Here is a 6,611-nt window from a genome sequence, read left to right as displayed (position 1 = left end):
GGTTTATGTCTTACGGTTCATAGGAAGAGTTGGGTCCCGGAGCCGAATCGATTAGATTGTACAACACCTACAAGTCGACTTACTTTCCTCCTATTCAACTTCTATGCATGGTCTAACAAGACTCGAGTTGGTTTATATCTTACAAGTCAAGTTGAGTAGATAAGAGATGGTTGTAAATGCAAGGATTCATAGGCATGGCATTTCATCAAACATAACATGTGCATAAAGTTGACATCACAACAAGCAAGCAATTTAATCACGTGAACATATTAGATTAAGCATGAATCAATCCCATGTTGGTTTCCCCTAATTACCCACTAATCCTAGCTAAGTAACTACTCACTCATGATCAAGTTTAACATGTTAATAAGGTTGTCAATCATACTAATAAAGCCAAACATGATGAACAAGTAATAAAGATTAACAATAATTAAAACAAGGATTAAGAGAATTATACCTATGGAGATTCCAAAATAATAATGCAAAGATAATAGAAGAACTTGATGAATGATGGAAGGTTGTCAATATCCCAATAAACCCAATAATCTTCAATTACCCAATAATAAACTTGAATAATAAACTTGAACAATAATTAAGGAGAGATTAATATGTAATTTGTGGAAAGATTGAAGAGTAATCTATTCTAATCTACTCCTAATCTAATCTAAGAGAAGGATTTTTCTAGCTAAAAAGATGTGTCTCAAAGGATTATTACAAATGGGGTATTGTAGATACCTCATTTCTGCACCTCCCGCAAACCACCCGGTGATGATTGGGCCGCATGTTTGGTTCGCGGAACGATTTGTGACAATTCGTAAGATTATCGTCAAGTGATTGCTCAAATATCAATGTCTACCTCTTAGTTGTCATCTACGTCCCGATACGGTCGTTTTGGCAGTAATTAGAGTACATTCGGAGTCCGGGTCAAAAAAACGTCTCCATTTTCTGATAACCGTTAAATCCCGAGTCAGAATGTTCTGGAATGTTCCGGATATTTCTATTCCATATTTCATAAATTTTATCTTTTGGCAAATAATATCCCGTAATATTCATAAGATATTCGAATTATTTCCGTCCTACCATAACTCAAACGCGAAATATTTCTTCAAAGAGGAAACCTCCTGGGAATGGACGCACGGGCGCTGCGCCTCTTCCAAGAGACGCAGTGGGCTGCTGCGCGCTCTTCCCGAGCCCTTTCTCGTATGTTTTACGTATCTTTTTCATATCTTTCCGAGATTCACTTCCAAAGAGTCTCCGAAACCCTAATTCCTTCACGTGATTAGTATAAATAGGAGCCTTCGCTCCTCATATTTCTCACGCGAGTGTCCTCCCTTCTCTTCTCCCTTTGCATTCTAGACTTTGTTCTTACTTACTGGCGCCTACGTGCTTGAACTTTCGACCACGTAAGCTCGGATCTTTCCGGGTACCAGCCTCTCCGTTGCATGACCGACCAATTTGACCAACTACACTCAATCAACTTAATTAATCAATCGTTTTCCTCTTACGAGGGCACTCTCTTTGCATTCGCGTCGAGCATCACTAATCGATATCTTAGTTCATCTCGTTTCACAACATGTAAGTCTGAGGGTGTATAATCCTTATTTATTTATTGTATTTATTTATTTATCATCATCAATTGTAAGGTTTACGTCGAAAATACCATTAAAACCGATTTCTAAAACCCTTTGTTAAAACTGTTTTTGCGGATTTCCAGAGATACCGTCGAGAAAGACGCAAAGAATCGCTGCGCGCTCTTCGTGAGGCTGCCGCAGTTCCTGCTTCTTTTCTTCTTCGTTTGTCCTCTGTAATTCGTGTTCAAAATCTTTCTTTTGCTTGTTCGCTTGTTAATTCTTCGTCTCAATATCATATAATCCACATGTATTATAATCATTCATCGTTAGCATATTTTAATTCATCATAAATCCGACTTAAATCCTAAATAATCCAATATTTGCGGGTTTTCGTCATTAAATTCAAACCCGGATTTTAGAGATTCAATTTGTTCATATTGAGTTTAAGAATTCGTCATTGATATAATTTTCATCTGTTTATTCGCATGTTAAGTCGCATATTCGTTGTATATCCGTCGTATTTAGCCTAATCGACTTATTTCAATAGAGGACTCATTAATATTTTCATCATTATTTCATATGATTAATCCGTTTCCGATTCGTCCCAACCATGTTTATCGCTTTTATGACCATCATTCACATGTAATTAATCTATTAATCACTTTCATCCGAGTAAATATTCTAATCCATAATTAAATTCATCAATTCAAATTAACGATTTGCGCTTAAAACTTCACGGCCCGAACTCACCCCCTTGGAATGACAGACAAGAATCGGCAAAGAATCTGCTGCGCCTCTTCAGGGGCGCGATCTCTTTGCGCTGTTCGAGATGATTTCTGTCCCTGAACTCCGTTTCTGCCTTGACATAGCATAATTAGTCTACGTATTAACTAACTATTATCCGTAATATCACTTTCTGTTGTGTTCGTTAATTTATTTGTTTCATTCTTTTATTTCTTTTTCTCAAATTATCCGTTTTAAAGGTATTTTCGACATAAATCGCCTATTCCGTTGTAATTAATGTAATTTTCATTCTTGTAATTTATAATCATTGTATTTCTTTTATTGCTTGTATGCTTTCACATGTAATTGAACATTAAATCCTACTTCGACCCAATTGTATGCTAATTACCTGTCAACCGACTTAGTTAAATCTTCACATGCTAGGATTAAAACTTGGTGTTGGGAAATGTGTCCTCAACAATAGTGCGATCACATGATTTAAATATCATTATTAAATCTCATTTTAAAGAATACAATTGGGAAGTAATTTTGTTACTGTCAACTGGTCAACATATATCGGTAATGATTGGGTGACTAGAGTTTGACATTACTTGTCGTGTGACGCGGTGGTGATCAGTTGACCCCTAGGTCATACCTAAAGGGCAACACTCTTAATTGATTATTTAATTGATCGTATAACGTTGCGAGTTAATTAAATTACTTGAAAATTGACGGACGATTTTGGAAGTAAAATTTACGTATCAAATTGAAATGTGATTAAATGAGATACGGTCTGAGTAATTAAATTGTATAATTACTCGGATGAAATAAATTGTTTAATGTAACAATTAAAATGAATGAATTATTATAAATTCAATCAGTTGAAATTTATAAATGGTAAAATATTTTGGCACAAGTAATTATGAAATTACTAAGTCGATTTTTGTATATGACGTATTTTTATTAATACGTTGATTTTTAATATGTTAAAAATACATAACATATTTATGTCACATATGACATGTGACACATTGACAATTGACAAAAATAATATGGGATCCATATTATGTAAAGTGCCGAAAAATTGGGGAGCATTAAGCTAGTTAATTGTTTTATTTAGTTGATAAAACATAATGATGAAAAAGCAAGTCTAGGCATGCAAGCCTATTGTTCCTTGTGAAGAACAAATTTTCCATGCATTGGCTCCCCAATAGCCCTCCTCTTACACGGTTTTGGGGAAGAAAAACTATCATTGTTTTTCTTTAATTTTGCCTAATAATATACTAAAGGTAGTGTATTATTTCCATTCTATTATTCACTCATCCAAAATACAAGTTCTAGTAAGAAGAAAAATCCTCTCTTTCTCTCTTACATAAACCGAAATAATTCAAGTGTTCAATATTATTTTGGTTCAATTTTCTACTAAGAATTAATATTATAACTAGTATTTGTAATATTAATTTAATTAAGAGGAGCCTTGGGTATAATACTTAGGGAGAGATCTTACACTTAGATCTTTATTCTTCCATTGGAAAAGCTCAAGAACAAGAAGAGAAAGGTGATCTCTCTTGTGCCCTAATAGCCCAAATCTACTATGTAAGGACATTATTTCTCTTCTCTTTTATTAATGTTTGCATGCATAAAATCCGTTTTAATTTTATGACAAATTAATTAGACATATATGAGTATGTTAAATATGTATATATATTTACATTTCTTTTAATCGGTATCATGAGCCACGGTTGTTTGCATGCAAATTGGTTAAAAGTTTTTCCGAGTTATATGAATAACAAAATAAAACTTGTAAAATTTGTGTTATTATGATATATCACGAAATAATTACATGCATGTTAATATTTCTGGTCCTAAAGTGTTTTAGGATATTTTGGTTAATTTTTCGGATTTTTATTGTTCATAATTTACAATAATGGCATTTAAATGTGATTTTATGAGTAAAAATGTCATTTTTGGTCGAAAATTAGCTATACTTCGAATTTTCACTTGGTTTTTGGATATGTTGTTACACATATTATTTTGAGATAACCTGTAAATTTTCATAATTTTTGGACTTGTTATGCTCGAAAAATGAATTTTTCATCATTAAATTCGGATTTAAGAGAAAAATAGGTTAATATGAGTTAAATTTCGAATCTGGTCATAGAAAATTAATATGTTGTCACATGCAATTTTACAAGATGTGTGTAAAATAATTGGCTATAAAGAAGTCTTTTAGCATGATTTATGAATTTTTGAAGAAAAATGGCATAAATAGTGACATTATTAGTTGAAAATTAATAAAACATAACCTATGACTTAGGAAAAACGTCTAATGTTGCATTTTATTATATTTTTCAGATCTAAAATTGAAAAGTTAATGAAAATAATTTTTCCATGTTTTTATGATTATTTTATTAAATATCGATAAACCGCAACATTGTTTTTCCGAAAAAAAATTTCGAAATTTTTAACCTAAGATTTTGAACATTATGAGTGTCATGGAATTTTTCCAGAATGTTCATGAATTTAAATTTTGAATTTTGAATTTATTTGAAATTTTGGATTTATTTGAAGTTTAAATAGCTTATTTTTGTAAATTTTTGTCCATTTATGAACAATTTTGTAAATAAAAGTTAATTATGGTCAAATCACTAGTGGAGACTATATTTTGAGTCCTAAGAGGTTAGGGTAATTAACTTATGCATAAATATGAGTTTGTGCATTTTTGTGATTATAAAATGTTGAAATCACGCAAATCCGTAAAAACCGAGTAATATACGATATTGGCTAATTAAAAGGCGATTTAGCATAAAATTGAGCATGTTCATACATAATATAATGCTGCATTTTCTTTATGATTGTCATAATTTTAATTTATGTAATTTTACTTAGTATGGCCTTAGATTTTAATTGGTATTTCCCGAAATGTATGGGAATATCGATTCGGTTGTAATTTTTATTGTGATCTCGTATCACCGTTTTGTAATTTAATAGATTTATTTTATTTTAGTTGCAAATGTATAATAGGAAATTATGTAATTTATTATGTAATTTTATTCATTCCGGAGTTCCAAAAGACGGATTTCTTCAAGAATGACGATACATAAAGACGGTGTTACCTCGAGATGCGTGCCACAACCGAAGTTCAAGGGACCAATGGAGTTGGTTTCCGAATATGTAATAGATTAATAGTTTTTCTATTTTAGGAAAGGCCATACTAGGATTTATTTATTTTTATGCTTGCATTTTATTTTATGTCACATGCATCGCTAAATCGCCATAACTAAACATGCATTGTCATTTTATCGAGTTTATCGACCGTGTCAATTCGAATTATCGTAGTTCACCGCTTTAGTTCACTTAAAACGTGATAGATAATAAATTGACATGACCTCTCGCTAAAACAAACAATTGAGACATAGCCTTACCAAATAGTAGAAACCATGAAAACCTATTTCGCGAGGGAGTGCACTCGGCCCTACCGGGGTACAAACCTTGTTACGTAGGGGAAGTGGGTGATGAGTGTTAATCCACCGAGTTCATATTAATGAGGGTTTCATCGGCCATACCGTGCCCAAGTTGATGTGGATTTGGATAATGGACACATTTATTCGAAATTTGGATTGAGCTCAACGGAAGTATTCGCGACCGTAGTTGCATGTGTTCCGGGCTATAGATAAATATTAGAGTAATTTTATCGACCAATAGTTCTAAAAGTAGAATCGATTAAAACGTTAATCCACCGAGTTATATTGATAAGGGTTTCATCGGCCATACCGTGCCTAAGTCGATATGAATTTGGGTCTTGGAATCATTTATTATAGTTGGGTAGAGATCACTATATAAATGTTCATATCTTGTTAAATTTGCAAGTATGATTTAAAAAGACAAATGTTGATATTTCCTTTCCTCCATATTTGTAGTGCAATGAATCCATCAAATGCTACCGCACCAATTACTATTGAGTCATATCACCATGTTCTTGACGACGTATGCTCCAACAATAATTTCGATACAACTAGAGAACTTCATTTCGGGATAGGTTCGGATGGAAACCTTAATTTCATCACCACTTCTAAACCACCCACTACTACTAGACCTCGTGTGAGTCCGTCTCAGGAAGACTACCTCACACAATCTATAGGGTCTTTGTCTCTGGAAGATAAAGATGCCAAAGTTAGTGGGAGCTCTAGCAATCAAGTTCTTGCTTCAAAGGGCAAGAGGTTCAAGAAGAAAGGAAAGAAAATCAAGAACTTCAAGCAAGTTAATGATGAGTGCCATTATTGCTATGGCATGGGACATTGGCTAAGGAATTGCCCT

The sequence above is a fragment of the Silene latifolia genome, chromosome 11, assembly GCF_048544455.1.
Source record: "Silene latifolia isolate original U9 population chromosome 11, ASM4854445v1, whole genome shotgun sequence".
Classification (NCBI taxonomy): domain Eukaryota; kingdom Viridiplantae; phylum Streptophyta; class Magnoliopsida; order Caryophyllales; family Caryophyllaceae; genus Silene; species Silene latifolia.
The sequence above is the reverse complement of the archived record's forward strand: the minus strand, read 5'-3'. Positions refer to the sequence as shown.